Source organism: Bombina bombina, chromosome 3 (genome assembly GCF_027579735.1).
Source record: "Bombina bombina isolate aBomBom1 chromosome 3, aBomBom1.pri, whole genome shotgun sequence".
Taxonomy (NCBI): Eukaryota; Metazoa; Chordata; class Amphibia; order Anura; family Bombinatoridae; genus Bombina; species Bombina bombina.
In genome coordinates this window covers 137,155,911-137,174,118 of record NC_069501.1, presented here as the reverse complement: position 1 = coordinate 137,174,118, position 18,208 = coordinate 137,155,911, and the positions used below count along the sequence as shown (strand labels likewise).

The 18,208-nt window shown below is 39.5% G+C and overlaps 1 protein-coding gene across 1 annotated transcript in view; it reads right to left on the bottom strand.

Annotated features, from left to right (window-relative positions):
• Positions 1–18,208, bottom strand: part of MRPL39 (mitochondrial ribosomal protein L39) — a 328,194-nt gene that overhangs the window by 137,743 nt on the left and 172,243 nt on the right. The window lies entirely within an intron of this gene.

The following is an 18,208-nucleotide window of genomic DNA, read 5'->3' as shown; positions in this document are numbered from 1 at the left end:
TTTTTCTTTTATGATTCAGATAGAGCGTGCAATTTTAAGCAACTTTCTAATTTAATCCTATTATCAAATTTTCTTTGTTCTCTTGCTATCTTTATTTAAAAAGCAGGAATGTAAAGCTTAGGAGCCAGCCCATTTTAGGTTCAGCACCATGGATAGCGCTTGCTTATTGGTGGCTACATTTAGCAAACCAGTAAACAAGCATAACCAAGGTTCTGAACCAAAAATGGGCTGGCTCCTAAGCTTTACTTTCCTGCTTTTTAAATAAAGATAGCAAGAGAACGAAGACAATTTGATAATAGGATTAAATTAGAAAGTTGCTTAAAATTGCATGCTCTATCTGAATCATAAAAGAAAAAAAGTTGGGTTTAGTGTCCCTTTAACACACAAAGTGCTGTCTTTTATCAGTAAACAAGTATGTTTTAGACGAATAGATGAAGATTTTTATGTCCCCAAAAGTCAGATAAAACAAAGACTGCCAAGATTATGTGTGCCCTGGCAGGAAACATTTAAAAGGGTTATCATCAAATCTATCAGCTTTGTTACTCATAGCCTAGTGGTAGATACTTTCATTTAAAGTGCGTCCTCCTTTTTAATACAGTAAGTTGTTTTCTTTACCGTTTTTAAATCCAAATCATTTGTAATGTTTTTATATCAATTCTTAGAAGTGTCAAATTGTAAATAGAAATAGGTCCATTTTGCCCCAGCATAATGATGATAAAAACGTTGCACTATTTTAGTTGCACTATTTTTATTTTTTAAGAAAAATCTTCCTAGCATATTTACTTAATTCTGAGACTTATTTTATACCACTCTTAAAAGGGACAAGATACTTCATTTTCTGCTCTGTTCTAGACTGTCTAGCTGCTGCTCTTTCAGAACTGCTGATTGGGTGCATCACACTGGCAATCAGTCGTACCATATACTTCAAGTCCAGCTCTGTGGAAGTTAAAAGAGCGGATTTCAGAGTTAAAGGGACATTGTTCACTAGATTTTTCTTTGCATAAATGTGTTGTAGATGATCCATTCATATAGCCCATCTGGGAGTGTTTTTATAAAAATGTATAGAGTTGCTTATTTTTAAGAACATTGTGCTGATTTTAAGATTTCTAACCAAGCCCCACAGAGTCAGATGTATACACGCGTTTACAAACTCTTGCAGGCTCCTGTTTATATTATCTGCCTTTTCATATGCAAGGGAGGTGGGGAGTGAGAGCTATTTTTGTTTACCCAGCACCTTTCAGTGGGTGTCCAAGACTACCTCATCAACAATGCTAAGCTGGGAGATTCTGAGTATGTTTTTAAAAGGTTTTATACTGGATTTTTAGATCAGTATCTGTGCATATTCTTCTTTAAAGTAGTGTGTATTACATGCAGTTATATGAAAATTGATGTATACTGTCCCTTTAAATAAAATATAGAGGGTAGGCATAAAACAAATAGAATCTGTCCTTGCGAAAATAAAATGTATGCTACAACGTTCTGCAAGAAACCTGTTTATAACTAAGGGAAAACGAAATATTAAACTCAGCTGACAACCTAAAACAACTGACTGTTAAACAGGATTGTGTAAAAGGAAAACTCAAGTGGTCACACAGGATTAAGGGTCAAGAATAAAATGAACCAAAAGTACGAGTAATTTTTGCTGTGATTCGTGAACAGTCAGGTCATGCTTTTTTTTTACCTTATACAAAATGAAATGAAGTGAAATTTGTAAAAATGAAAGAAAGTTTTTAAGCCAAACTTAAAATAAAAAGTAAAAAAACAAGCAGTGATATTTTTTAAAACCCAGACTGGTTTTAATTTTGAGTGAGTTCATTTTACACATTATTATTTTTATTTTAAAGGAACACTCAAGTAAAAATTAAAATTTCATGATTCGGATTTTTAAACAACTTTTCAATTTACAGAATGTGCAGTCTTTTTATATTTACACTTTTTAAGTCACCAGCTCCTACTGAGCATATGCAAGAATTTACAGAATATACGTATATTATTAGTATCATTTATTTGTATAGTGCCGCCAAATTCCGTAGCGCTGGGTACAATGATAGGGGTATACAATGACAAGGATTTGTGAAAAATACAAAACATAACAAAACTAAATAAATCTAGTACAGGAGGAAGAGGGCCTTGCTCCGGAGAGCTCACAGTCTACAGGTTTAGGGTTCAGAGACATAAGGTTGGGGTAGCTTGTTACATCGGTTGTAGTTCCAGCAGTGAGACAGGCAGTTCATGTATTGGTTTGGTTTGGAGGAGAGATGGTAAGCCTCTCTGAGTAGGTGGATTTTCCAAGGACGGTCTGAAGCTATAAAAGTTTTATGGAGCGGGGCAGAGAGTTCCAGAGGACAGGTGCAGCAGGTGAGAAGTCTTGGAGACGGGAGTGTGACGTAGAGATAACAAGAGTGGAGAGAAGTAGGTCAGAGGTTGATCGAAGAGGACGGGATAGGGAATATTTCACGAGAGAGGAAATATAGTTGGGAGATAGACTGCTGAGTTCTTTGTAAGTTAGGGTTAATATTTTAAATTGTATACTGGAGTGTATGGGGAGCCAGTGTAGAGACTGGCAGAGCGGAGCAGCTAATGTAGATTGTCGACTAAGGTGGATGAGTCTAGCAGAAGCATTGATAATAGATTGGAGGGAGGAGAGGCGATGTTTTGGAAGACCATTTAAAAGTAGATTGCAATAATCAATGCGTGACAAAATGAGGGAATGAATTAGTATTTTTGTAGTTTTTTGAGTAAAGAAGGAACGAATTCTGGAAATGTTGAGTAAGTGTGAATGGCAGCATTTGGTAAGCGCTTGTATATGTGGGTTGAATGTTCTGAGTCAAGTGTGACCCCAAGACAGCAGGTCTGGGGTGAGGCACTGAGAAAAGAGTATCCAACTGTCAGAGAAATGTCAGGTGTTGGATGTCTCGAAGAGGGGGAATAAGAAGCAGCTCAGTTTTGGACAGATTGAGTTGGAGGTAGTGTGAAGACATCCAAGAGGAAATTGCAGAGAGGCAGTTGAAAATCCTGTTGAGCAAAGAGGGAGAGATATCAGGAGAGGAAAGATAGATTTGGGTATCATCAGCATATAAGTGGTACTGAAATGCAAAGGAGGCTACAGGTTTTCCAAGGGAGGATGTATAGAGAGAGAAAAGCAAGAGGCCCAAGGCAGAGCCTTGCGGTACTCCAACTGAGACAGGCATAGGATCAGACGATATGTTGTTAAAGGAAACTGAAAATGAGGGGTTTAAGAGATATGAGGCAAACCAGGAGAGGGCTGTGTCTCGGATGCCAAATGAATGTAGTATTTTTAGGAGGAGAGGATGGTCAACTGTGTCAAAAGCAGCGGACAGGTCAAGAAGAATTAGTAAGGAGTAGTGGCCTTTTGCTTTAGCTGATAACAGGTCATTTGTTACTTTAGTAAGAGCTGTTTCTGTTGAGTGTTTAGGGCGGAAACCAGATTGTTGTGGATCAAGAGTTAGCTGTGAGAAATTGAGTTAGCCGATTTTAGACCAGTCATTCCAATAATTTTGATGCAAAGGGAAGTAAGGAGACCGGCCGATAGTTAGAAGGGGTGGAGGGGTCAAGCGAGGGCTTTTTTAGGAGTAGTATGATTGACGCATGCTTGAATGTATCAGGAAATGAGCCAATAGAAGTAAGATGGCAAGTTGTTTAAAATTGTATGCTCTCTCTGAATCATGAAATAAATATTGTGGGTACTTTTAGCAAGGAGTCTTTCTTGTACAACAGCACTGTAATACTGGAAATGTCACATTTGCATCTAATTCATAAAGTTACAGAGATGTGTTGCTTAAGGTTTTCTTCTAATGGCTATTGTTTCAATTAAACTATTTAGGGTGAGGGGATACTTTAAATGGACACTAAACCCATTTTTTTCTTTCATGATTCAGATAGAGCAGTCAATTGTAAGCAACTCTCTAATTTACTCCTATTATCAATTTTTCTTCGTTCTCTTGCTATCTTTATTTAAAAACCAGTAATGTAAACCTTAGGAGCCGGCCCATTTTAGGTTCAGCACCATGGATAGCACTTGCTTACTGGCTGACATTTAGCCACCAATAAGGAAGCATAACTCAAGTTCTAAACCAAAAATGGGCCGGCTCCTAAGCTTTACATTCCTACTTTTTAAATAAATATAGCAAGAGAATGAAGAAAAAATGATAATAGGAGTAAATTAGAAAGTTGCTTAAAATTGCATGCTCTGAATCATTAAATAAAAAATGTGGGTTTAGTATCCCTTTAAGGAACAAGTACCTTTTCTAGCACTGCTGCTTTGGCTCAATTTATTCCATTTTAGAAAGCGCCAGAACATTTTCAGAAACGGTGCGATCGTGTTTGAAGTCTCGCTTTCTTTTAGAACAGCATTTCCAAACAATATGGCTGCCTGAGGTGTAAAATATTGCAAGCACTTACAATTTTCTGCAATATTTCACAAATTTTGCAATGAGCTTTGTATGTGAATACACACAAGTGCTAAACCTCTTCATTTTGAATATTGGTTAGGAGTTTTTTTTAAACGGATTGGCCAACTCGTTTGATGTTAAATAAGGGATAAAGTCATAAAAAAGAAAAAAATCTAGGCTGTTACAAATTTTAAAACTATACCAAGCTTGTCACAAAGGAAAACAATTTGGGAACCACTGCATTAAACAGTGTAAAGTAACCTAATTTAAGAATGGGTTACCTAACAAATCAAACCTAATTTTCAAAGGGACAGTCTACTCCAGAATTTGTATTGTTTAAAAAGATAGATAATCCCATTATTACCCATTCCCCAGTTTTGCACAGCCAACACTGTTATATTATTACACTTTTTGCCTCTGTGATTGCTTTGTACCTAAGCTTCTGCAGACTGCCCCCTTATTTCAGTTAGTTTTTTTTTTTTCAAGACCTGCATTTTAGCCAATCAGTGCTGACTCATAAATAACTCTACGTCACGGGATTGAGCACAATGTTATCTATATGGCACACATGAACTAACACCCTCTAGCTGTGAAAAACTGTCAAATGCATTAAGATAAAAGGCGGCCTTCAAGGTTTAGCTTCCAACTAAGAATAACAAAGAATACCAAGAGAACAAAGCAAATATGATAAAAGTAAATTGGAAAGTTGTTTAAAACTACATTTCCTATTTTAATCATGAAAGTTTAATTTTGAATATACTATAAACTCTATATGTGGTGACAGTGCATACCAGGAACATTCACTAATAATAATAATAATAATAATAATAATAAAATAACAAATAATAAAAATAAAATAAGTAATTTCTAATATAAGAAAACTACACACACACCGGAGATGGACAAAATGAGAAAGAGAACACGGCAGACTGGAATAAACAGGGTGGTTTAAAGCGACATGAAACCCCAAAATCTTTTCTTTCACAATTCAATTAGAGCAGGCCATTTTAAATAACTTTCTAATTTCCTTCTATTGTCACATTTTTTTAGTATCTTTTGTTAAAAAGCAGGGACGTAAGCTCAGGAGCTTACACGCGTCTGGAACACTATATGGCAGGAGTTTCGCTATAATCTTATCCATTTGCAAGAGCACTAGATGGCAGCACTAGTTCCTGCCACGTAGTGCACCAGACACCTACCTAGGTATAGCTTCAAAAATGAATAATAATAGAATGAAGCTAATTTGATAATAGAAGCAAATTGGAAACCTTTTTTTTTTTTTTTTATTGCATGCCCTGTCTGAATCACAAAAGAAAATGTTTGGGTTCCATATCCTGGTATTTAGGGAACTGACTCCTAATGTTTTACTTTTGGCTATATTTATAGATAGAGGGAGCACAGAGAAAAGAACTGAACACTAAGAAGCAGACAAAAAGAATAGAGACCAAGGCATGAGACAGGAAAGACACAAGCAAAATATATAGACCATACAAAGTAACACAGAATTAGTTCTTAGGCACATTTTCATATTTCATTTTAATGAAGGAAAATGAGATGTTGTTATACTGACACTATTAACTAAATATACACACAAGCAGGCACTTGTAAGGGTAAAGATTTAAAGGGACAACCTAAAGCACACATTTAGACGTCAATTCTGCATTACTGATCCTATACAGGCGTACCTCAGAGATATTGCGGGTTCCATTCCAGACGGCTGCAATATAGCGAATATAGCAATAAAGTGATTCACACTAATTTTTTTTCTGTTTCCCAGTGTATATACAAGTTATATTTACAATATACTGTAGTCTTTTTTTTCTTTTTTTAAAGAGATTCTGAACCCAATTTGTTTCTTTCATGATTCAGATAGAGCATGCAATTTTAGGATACTTTCTAATTTACTCCTATTATCAGCAAGAGCTACCCAGGTTCTGAAGCAAAAATGGGCTGGCTTGTAAGCGTACATTCCTGCTTTTTCAAATAAAGATACCAAGAGAATGAAGAAAAAACATAATTTATGTAAGAACTTACCTGATAAATTCATTTCTTTCATATTAGCAAGAGTCCATGAGCTAGTGACGTATGGGATATACATTCCTACCAGGAGGGGCAAAGTTTCCCAAACCTTAAAATGCCTATAAATACACCCCTCACCACACCCACAATTCAGTTTAACGAATAGCCAAGAAGTGGGGTGATAAGAAAAAAGTGCGAAAGCATATAAAATAAGGAATTGGAATAATTGTGCTTTATACAAAAAAATCATAACCACCACAAAAAAGGGCGGGCCTCATGGACTCTTGCTAATATGAAAGAAATGAATTTATCAGGTAAGTTCTTACATAAATTATGTTTTCTTTCATGTAATTAGCAAGAGTCCATGAGCTAGTGACGTATGGGATAATGACTACCCAAGATGTGGATCTTTCCACACAAGAGTCACTAGAGAGGGAGGGATAAAATAAAGACAGCCAATTCCTGCTGAAAATAATCCACACCCAAAATAAAGTTTAATGAAAAACATAAGCAGAAGATTCAAACTGAAACCGCTGCCTGAAGTACTTTTCTACCAAAAACTGCTTCAGAAGAAGAAAATACATCAAAATGGTAGAATTTGGTAAAAGTATGCAAAGAGGACCAAGTTGCCGCTTTGCAAATCTGATCAACCGAAGCTTCATTCCTAAACGCCCAGGAAGTAGAAACTGACCTAGTAGAATGAGCTGTAATCCTCTGAGGCGGAGTTTTACCCGACTCAACATAGGCAAGATGAATTAAAGATTTCAACCAAGATGCCAAAGAAATGGCAGAAGTTTTCTGGCCTTTCTAGAACCGGAAAAGATAACAAATAAACTAGAAGTCTTTCGGAAAGACTTAGTAGCTTCAACATAATATTTCAAAGCTCTAACAATATCCAAAGAATGCAACGATTTCTCCTTAGAATTCTTAGGATTAGGACATAATGAAGGAACCACAATGTCTCTACTAATGTTGTTGGAATTCACAACTTAGGTAAAAATTCAAAAGAAGTTCGCAACACCGCCTTATCCTGATGAAAAATCAGAAAAGGAGACTCACAAGAAAGAGCAGATAATTCAGAAACTCTTCTGGCAGAAGAGATGGCCAAAAGGAACAAAACTTTCCAAGAAAGTAATTTAATGTCCAATGAATGCATAGGTTCAAATGGAGGAGCTTGAAGAGCCCCCAGAACCAAATTCAAACTCCAAGGAGGAGAAATTGACTTAATGACAGGCTTTATACGAACCAAAGCTTGTACAAAACAATGAATATCAGGAAGAATAGCAATCTTTCTGTGAAAAAGAACAGAAAGAGCAGAGATTTATCCTTTCAAGGAACTTGCGGACAAACCCTTATCTAAACCATCCTGAAGAAACTGTAATATTCTCGGTATTCTAAAAGAATGCCAAGAAAAATGATGAGAAAGACACCAAGAAATATAAGTCTTCCAGACTCTATAATATATCTCTCTGGATACAGATTTACGAGCCTGAAACATAGTATTAATCACAGAGTCAGAGAAACCTCTTTGACCAAGAATTTCAGATCCTGATGGAAAAAAGGACCTTGAGACAGAAGGTCTGGTCTTAACGGAAGAGTCCACGGTTGGCAAGAGGCCATCCGGACAAGATCCGCATACCAAAACCTGTGAGGCCATGCCGGAGCTACCAGCAGAACAAACGAGCATTCCTTCAGAATCTTGGAGATTACTCTTGGAAGAAGAACTAGAGGCGGAAAGATATAGGCAGGATGATACTTCCAAGGAAGTGATAATGCATCCACTGCCTCCGCCTGAGGATCCCGGGATCTGGACAGATACCTGGGAAGTTTCTTGTTTAGATGAGAAGCCATCAGATCTATTTCTGGAAGTTCCCACATTTGAATAATCTGAAGAAATACCTCTGGGTGAAGAGACCATTCGCCCGGATGCAACGTTTGGCGACTGAGATAATCCGCTTTCCAATTGTCCATACCTGGGATATGAACCGCAGAGATTAGACAGGAGCTGGATTCCGCCCAAACCAAAATTCGAGATACTTCTTTCATAGCCAGAGGACTGTGAGTCCCTCCTTGATGATTGATGTATGCCACAGTTGTGACATTGTCTATCTGAAAACAAATGAACAACTCTCTCTTCAGAAGAGGCCAAGACTGAAGAGCTCTGAAAATTGCACGGAGTTCCAAAATATTGATCGGAAATCTCACCTCCTGAGATTCCCAAACCCCTTGTGCCGTCAGATACCCCCACACAGCTCCCCAACCTGTAAGACTTGCATCTGTTGAGATTATAGTCCAGGTCGGAAGAACAAGAAGCCCCCTGAACTAAACGATGGTGATCTGTCCACTATGTCAGAGAGTGTCGTAAAATCGGTTTAAAGATATTAATTGAGATATCTTTGAGTAATCCCTGCACCATTGGTTCAGCATACAGAGCTGAAGAGGTCGCATGTGAAAACGAGCAAAGGAGATCGCATCTGATGCGGCAGTCCTAAGACCCAACATTTCCATGCATAAGGCTACCAAAGGGAATGATTGTGACTGAAGGTTTTGACAAGCTGATATCAATGTTAAACTTCTCTTGTCTGACAAGGACAGAGTCATAGACACTGAATCTATCTAGAAACCTAAAAAGGTTACCCTTGTCTGAGGAATCAATGAATTGATTGGTAAATTGATCCTCCAACCATGAACTTGAAGAAACAACACAAGTCGATTCGTATGAGATTCTTCGAAAATGAGAAGACTGAGCAAGTACCAAGATATCGTCCAAATAAGGAAATACCAAAACCCTGTTCTCTGATTACAGAAAGAAGGGCACCGAGAACCTTTGAAAAAAATTCTTGGAACTGAGGCTAGGCCAAACGGTAGAGCCAAAAAACTGGTAATGCTTGTCTAAAAAGAGAATCTCAGACACTAAAAGTGATCTGGATGAATCGGAATATGCAGATACACATCCTGTAAATCTATTGTAGACATATAATGCCCTTGCTAAACAAAAGGCAGGATAGTCCTACAGTAACCATCTTGAATGTTGGTATCCTAACATAACGATTCAATAATGATAGATCCGGAACTGGTCTGAAGGAATTGACCTTCTTTGGTACAATGAAGAGATAAAATAAAACCCCAGCCCCTGTTCCAGAACTGGAACTGGCATAAATACTCCAGCCAACTCTAGATCTGAAACACATTTCAGAAATGCTGAGCCTTTGCTGTGTTAACTGGGACACGGGAAAGAAAAAAATCTCTTAGCAGGAGGCCTTAACTTGAAGCCAATTCTGTACCTTTCTGAAACAATGTTCTGAAACCAGAGATTGAGAACGGAATTGATCCAAATTTCTTTGAAGAAAACGTAATCTGCCCCATACCAGCTGAGCTGGAATAAGGGCCGCACCTTCATAGGTACTTAGGAGCTGGCTATAGGTTTCTATAAGGCTTGGATATATTCCAAACTGGAAATAGTTTCCAAACTGATACCGCTCCTGAGGATGAAGGATCAGGCTTTTGTTCCTTGTTGTGAGGAAAGGAACGAAAATGATTATTTACCCTGGAAAGAAAGGGAAAGCAAAGTTGACTTAGAAGACATATCAGCATTCCAAGTTTAATCCATAAAGCTTTTCTAGCTAAAATATCTAGAGACATATACCTGACATCAACTCTAATGATATCAAAAGATGGTATCACCAATAAAATTATTAGCATGTTATAGAATAATAATAATGCTATAAAATTATGATCTGTTACTTGTTGCGCTAAAGCTTCTAACCAAAAAGTTGAAGCTGCAGCAACATCCGCTAAAAATATAGCAGGTCTAAGAAGATTACCTGAACATAAGTAAGCTTTTCTTAGAAAGGATTCAATTTTCCTATCTAAAGGATCCTTAAATGAAGTACTATCTGCCGTAGGAATAGTAGTACATTAGCAGGAGTAGAGACAGCCCCATAACCTTAGGGATTTTTGTCCCAAAAAACTCTAATCTGTCAGATGGCACAGGATATAATTGCTTAAACGTCTAGAAGAGGTAAATAAATTACCCAAATTATTCCATTCCCTGGAAATTACTTCAGAAATAGCATCAGGGAGATAAAACACTTCTGGAATAACTACAGGAGATTTAAAAACCTTATTTAAACGTTTACATTTAGTATCAAGAGGACCAGAATCCTCTATTTCTAATGCAAATAATACTTCTTTAAGTAAAGAACGAATAAATTCCATCTTGAACAAATACAAAGATTTATCAGCATCAACCTCTGAGACAGAAACCTCTGAACCAGAAGAACCATTATCAGTATCAGAATGATGATGTTCATTTAAAAATTCATCTGAAAAAAGAGAAGTTTTAAAAGACTTTTATGTAAACTAGAAGGAGAAATAACAGACATAGCCTTCTTAATGGATTTAAAAAATAAAATCTCTTATGTTATCAGGAACATTCTGAAAATTAGATGTTGACGGAACAGCAACAGGTAATGTAACAGTACTAAAGGAAATTTTATCTGCATTAATAAGTTTGACATGACATGCAATACAAACAACAGCTGGAGAAACAGATACCAAAAGTTTATAGCAGATACACTTAGCTTGGTAGCTCCAGCACTGGGCAGTGATTTTCCTGAAGTATCTTCTGACTCAGTTGCAACGTGGAACATCTTGCAATATGTAAAAGAAAAAAACAACATATAAAGCAAAATTGATCAAATTCCTTAAATGACAGTTTCAGGAATGGGAAAAAAATGCCAGTGAACAAGCTTCTAGCAACCAGAAGCAATAAATAATGTGACTTAAATAATGTGGAGACAAAAGTGACGCCCATATTTTTTAGCGCCAAAAAAAGACGCCCACATTATTTGGCGCCTAAATGCTTTTGGCGCCAAAAATGACGCCACATCCGGAACGCCGACATTTTTGACGCAAAAAAACGTCAAAAAATGACGCAACTTCCGGCGACACGTATGACGCCGGAAACAGAAAAAAAATTTTGCGACAAAAAAGTCCGCGCCAAGAATGACACAATAAAATGAAGCATTTTCTGCCCCCGCGAGCCTAACAGCCCACAGGGAAAAAGTCAAATTTTTTAAGGTAAGAAAAAATGATTGAAACAAATGCATTATCCCAAATATGAAACTGACTGTCTGAAAATAAGGAAAGTTGAACATTCTGAGTCAAGGCAAATAAATGTTTGAATACATATATTTAGAACTTTATAAACAAAGTGCCCAACCATAGCTTAGAGTGTCACAGAAAATAAGATTTACTTACCCCAGGACACTCATCTACATGTTTGTAGAAAGCCAAACCAGTACTGAAACGAGAATCAGCAGAGGTAATGATATATATAAGAGTATATCGTCGATCTGAAAAGGGAGGTAAGAGATGAATCTCTACAACCGATAACAGAGAACCTATGAAATAGACCCCGTAGAAGGAGATCACTGCATTCAAATAGGCAATACTCTCCTCACATCCCTCTGACATTCACTGCACGCTAAGAGGAAAACCGGGCTCCAACTTGCTGCGGAGCGCATATCAACGTAGAATCTAGCACAAACTTACTTCACCACCTCCATCGGAGGCAAAGTTTGTAAAACTGAATTGTGGGTGTGGTGAGGGGTGTATTTATAGGCATTTTAAGGTTTGGGAAACTTTGCCCCTCCTGGTAGGAATGTATATCCCATACGTCACTAGCTCATGGACTCTTGCTAATTACATGAAAGAAATTGATAATAGGAGTAAATTGGAACGTAGCCTAAAATTGCATGCTCTATCTGAATCATGAAATAAAAAATTGGGTTCAGTTTCCCTTTAAATGTGCAATAGTATTATGTTTTAAAAAAAACAATGTAATACCTCAATTGAAAAATAGTTTATTGCTAAAAAAACAGAATTTATGCTTACCTGATAAATTACTTTCTCTTACGGTGTATCCAGTCCACGGATTCATCCTTACTTGTGGGATATTCTCCTTCCTAACAGGAAGTGGCAAAGAGAGCACACAGCAGAGCTGTCCATATAGCTCCCCCTCAGGCTCCGCCCCCCCAGTCATTCGACCGACGGTTAGGAGAAAAAGGAGAAACCATAGGGTGCAGTGGTGACTGTAGTTTTACAAAAATAAATTTGAACCTGACAATTGCCAGGGCGGGCCGTGGACTGGATAAAGCGTAAGAGAAAGTAATTTATCTGGTAAGCATAAATTCTGTTTTCTCTAACTTGGTGTATCCAGTCCACTGATTCATCCTTATTTGTGGGATACCAATACCAAAGCTTTAGGACACGGATAAAGGGAGGGAACAAGTCAGGTAACCTAAACGGAAGGCACCACTGCTTGCAAAACCTTTCTCCCAAAAATAGCCTCAGAAGAAGCAAAAGTATCAAATTTGTAAAATTTGGCAAAAGTATGCAGTGAAGACCAAGTTGCTGCCTTACAAATCTGTTCAACAGAAGCCTCATTCTTGAAGGCCCATGTGGAATCCACAGCTCGGGTGGAATGAGCTGTAATTCGTTCAGGAGGCTGCTGTCCAGCAGTCTCATAAGCCAATCGGATGATGCTTTTCAGCCAGAAGGAAAGAGAGGTAGCAGTCGCTTTCTGACCTCTCCTCTTACCAAAATAGACAACGAACAAGGATGATGTTTGTCTGAAATCTTTAGTTGCTTTTAAATAGAATTTTAAAGCCCGAACCACATCAAGAATGTGTAATAGTCGTTCCTTCTTCGAAACTGGATTAGGACACAGAGAAGGAACAATGATTTCCTGGTTAATATTCTTATTAGAAACAAATTTCGGAAGAAAACCATGTTTGGTACGCAAAACAACCTTATCTGCATGGAACACCAGATAGGGTGAATCACACTGTAAAGCAGACAATTCTGAAACTCTCCGAGCAGAAGAGATTGCTACCAAAAACAAAACTTTCCAAGATAATAACTTAATATCTATGGAATGTAAAGGTTCAAACGGAACCCCTTGAAGAACTGAAAGAACTAAATTAAGACTCCATGGAGGAGCCCCAGGTTTATAGACAGGCTTGATTCTAACTAAAGCCTGTGCAAACGCCTGAACGTCTGGTACTGCTGCCAGCCGCTTGTGTAACAGGATAGACAGAGCAGATATCTGTCCCTTTAAGGAACTAGCTGACAATCCTTTCTCCAATCCTTCTTGGAGAAAAGACAAAATCCTGGGAATCCTAACTTTACTCCACGAGTTACCCCCTGGATTCACACCAACAAAGATATTACCGCCATATCTTATGGTAAATTTTCCTGGTGACAGGCTTTCTGGCCTGGATTAAAGTATCAATAACTGATTCAGAGAACCCACGCTTAGCTAGAATTAAGCGTTCAATCTCCAAGCAGTCAGATGCAGAGAAACTAGATTTGGATGCTTGAATGGACCCTGTATTAGAAGATCCTGCCTCGATGGCAGTTTCCATGGTGGAACCGATGACATGTCCACTAGGTCTGCATACCAAGTCCTGCGTGGCCACGCAGGCGCTATCAGAATTACCGAAGCCTTCTCCTGTTTGATTCTGGCTACTAGCCGAGGGAGAAGAGGAAACGGTGGAAAGACATAAGCTAGACTGAAGGACCAAGGCGCTACTAGAGCATCTATCAATGCCGCCTTGGGATCCCTGGACCTGGATCCGTAAAGGGGAAGTTTGGTGTTCTGACAGGACGCCATCAGATCCAATTCCGGAATGCCCCATAGCTGGGTCAGCTGAGCAAAAACCTCCGGGTGGAGGTCCCACTTCCCCAGGTGAAAAGTCTGACAACTCAGAAAATCCGCCTCCCAGTTGTCTACTCCTGGGATGTGAATAGCAGATAGGTGGCAGGAGTGATCCTCCGCCCATTTGTTGAATTTGGCCTCCGCTAGTTGAGGCCATGCCTGGAGCGTATTGAATATTGCTCTCAGTTCCAAAATGTTTATCGGGAGAAGAGATTCTTCCCGAGACCATAGGCCCTGAGCTTTCAGGGAGTCCCAGACCGCACCCCAGCCTAACAGACTAGCATCGATCGTGACAATGATCCACTCCGGTCTGCGGAGCACATTCCCTGAGACAGGTGATCCTGAGACAACCACCAGAGAAGAGAGTCTCTGGTTTTCTGGTCCATTTGTATTTGAGGAGACAAATCTGCATAATCTCCATTCCACTGTTTGAGCATGCACAGTTGTAGTGGTCTGAGATGAATTCGGGCAAAAGGGACAATGTCCATTGCCGCAACCATTAATCCGATTACCTCCATGCACTGAGCCACAGAAGGCCGAGGAATAGAATGAAGAACTCGGCAAGTAGTTAAAAGATGCAAGCAAAAGAAATACACTGCGATCCTCCAAAGTAAGTATAAGTAGTTTAATGTCCATATGTAGATTAAGACATCTTGATAGGCAACAGAGTAGTTAAAAACAAAAGAATAGGCAGAACATTTTTAGGAACTAGTCTGTCCTACATGTTTCGGTCAATTCCTTAATCATGAACAGTAGTTCAAAGCTTTGACTTCCTGACCTCTGTCAGAAATATTTTCATTTCTACCGAGTCTATTAGTGTTCCCAGGAAGGGAACCCTTGTGAGCGGGGACAGAGAACTCTTTTCTACGTTCACCTTCCACCCGTGAGACCTTAGAAAGGTCAGAACAATGTCCGTATGAGTCTTGGCTCTGTGAAAAGACAACGCCTGTATTTAGATGTCATCTAGGTAAGGTGCTACTGCAATGCCCCGCTGTCTTAGTAACGCTAGAAGGGACCCTAGCACCTTTGTGAAAATTCTGGGAGCGGTGGCCAACCCGAAAGGAAGGGCCACAAACTGGTAATGCATGTCCAGAAAGGCGAACCTTAGGAACTGATGATGATCTTTGTGGATAGGAATATGTAGGTACGCATCCTTTAGATCCACGGTAGTCATATATTGACCTTCCTGGATCATCGGTAAGATTGTCCGCATGGTTTCCATTTTGAAAGATGGAACTCTGAGGAATTTGTTTAGAATTTTTAGATCCAGGATTGGCCTGAAAGTTCCTTCCTTTTTGGGAACTACAAACAGGTTTGAGTTAAAACCCAGCCCTTGTTCTGCAATTGGAACTGGGTGTATCACTCCCATTTTTAGAAGATCCTCTACACAGCGTAAGAACGCCTGTTTTGTTTGGTCTGAAGACAAACGAGAAATGTGGAACCTTCCCCTTGGAGGAGAGTCCTTGAATTCTAGAAGATACCCCTGAGCAACAATTTCTAATGCCCAGGGATCTGGAACATCTCTTGCCCAAGCCTGAGCAAAGAGAGAAAGTCTGCCCCCTACCAGATCCGGTCCCGGATTGGGGGCTACCCCTTCATGCTTGCTTGGTAGCAAGCAGCCGCAGGCTTCTTGGTCTGCTTACCCTTGTTCCAGCCCTGCAAAGGCTTCCAGGTTGCTTTGGGCTGGGAAGCGTTACCCTCCTGCTTTGCGGTTGCAGAGGTTGAAGCAGGTCCGCTCCTGAAGTTGCGAAAGGAGCGAAAATTAGCCTTGTTTTTGGCCTTAAACGGTCTATCTTGTGGAAGAGCATGGCCCTTTACCCCAGTGATATCCGAAATAATTTCTTTCAATTCTGGGCCGAATAGGGTCTTTACCTTGAAATGAATATTTAATAGTTTTGTTTTGGACGACACGTCAGCTGACCACGATTTGAGCCAAATCGCTATCCGCGCCATCATGGCAAAACCAGAATTTTTCGCCGCTAAATTAGCCAATTGGAAAGCGGCATCTGTGATAAAGGAATTAGCCAGCTTTAGAGCATGAATTCTATCCATGACTTCGTCATATAAAGTCTCTCTCATGAGCGACTCCTCCAGTGCCTCAAACCAGAAAGCCGCTGCAGTAGTTACATGAATAATGCAGGCAATCGGTTGAAGAAGGAAACCTTGTTGAACAAATATTTTCTTTAGTAAACCTTCTAATTTTTTATCCATAGGATCTTTGAAAGCACAACTGTCTTCTACTGGTATGGTTGTGCGCTTGGCTAGTGGTGAAACCGCTCCCTCTACCTTAGGGACCGTCTGCCCCGCGTCCCACCTGGGGTCATTTATGGGGAACATTTTCTTAAAGATGGGGGGGGGGGACAAAAGGTACACCTGGTCTCTCCCACTCCCTAGTCACAATATCCGGCACCCTCTTCGGGATCGGAAACGCATCAGTGTATACAGGGACTTCTAAAAACTTGTCCATTTTACACAATTTTTCTGGGACCACCATGGGGTCGCAATCATCCAGCGTAGCTAAAACTTCCTTAAGCAGTACGCGGAGGTGTTCCAGCTTAAATTTAAATGCTAAGGAATCTGATTCTGCCGCTGAGAAACCTTTCCTGCGTCAGAAATTTCTCCCTCGGACAGCACATCCCTCACTGCCACTTCAGAGTGTTGTGAGGGTACACCGGATAAATCATCCAAAGCTTCTGATTGCTCATCCTCTGGTCTTAAAAACTGAGCTATCACGCTTTTTAGGAAAAACTGGCAGTTTGGATAGAAATGCCGCAAGGGAATTATCCATGACTGCTGCTAATTGTTGTAAGGTAATAAGGGCCAATGCGCTAGAGGTACTAGGCATCGCTTGCGCGGGCGTAACTGGTGTCGACACATGGGGAGAGGAAGGAAGACTATCCTCGTTACCTTCCGTTAAAGAATCATCTTGGGCTACATTTTTAAGTGTCACTGCATGGTCTTTAAAATGTTTAGATACCTTAGCACACTTTAAACACAAATGTAAAGGGGGTACCGCCATGGCTTTTAAACACATAGAACAAGGTCTATCAGTAGGCTCAGACATGTTAAACAGACTTAGACAGCACTCAAATACAGTAAAAAACTATTTTTGAAAAAACGGTACTGTGCCTTTAAATAATAAAAAGCGCGCACTTTTTTACTAAATCTCCAAAAATCATCCAATCTTTATGAAATTTTCACCATATGATCCTAATGCTTTGAAATGATTGCACAGCAAGTCAATTAACCCCTTACTGCCCAAACCGGAGCAAATTAAAGCTAAGCACCATGCCACAGCTCCTACCCTTCCTTGGGGATTAGTTTTAATCGAAAATAAGCCTCTCTGAAGTCCTCAAGTAATCTCTGGACTCTTCACATGGAGCTGCATGAAGCTGTCTGTAAAATCAACTGCGCAACTGAGGCGCGAATTTCAGGCCCTCTCCCTCTTCACTCTGGGGATGTGGGGCCTTCCCAAGCCAAAATAGGTGTCTAAATAGATGCCATGCGGAATAAACCCCAAAAAAGTGTTTCAAATGCAATATAAACTTGTATAAATATCAGATTTTTGTTAAAAAATAATCGATTGCCCCTTAACAGTGTCCACCAGTGTTTGAGCCCTTTTAAATAAGCCTTCCTTCTATACTAAGTCTCAGAATATGGCTTACCTTTCCCACATGGGGATTCTTGTTAGTCTTCTAGCATTACTAAGTCTTGAGTAGAAAAAATGACTGAAACATACCTCAAAGCAGTTAAGCCTGCAAACTGTTTCCCCCAACTGAAGTTTTCTGATGCTCAACAGTCCTGTGTGGGAAGCGCAGTGGATTTTAGTTACAACATGCTAAAATCATTTTCCTCTCAGCAGAAATCTTCATCACTTTCTGCCACAGAGTAAATAGTACAAACTGGCACTGTTTTAAAATAACAAACTTTTGATTGAAGAAATAAAAACTACAAATCTAACACCACATTCACTTTACCCTCCCGTGGAGATGCTACTTGTTAGAGCGGCAAAGAGAATGACTGGGGGGGCGGAGCCTGAGGGGGAGCTATATGG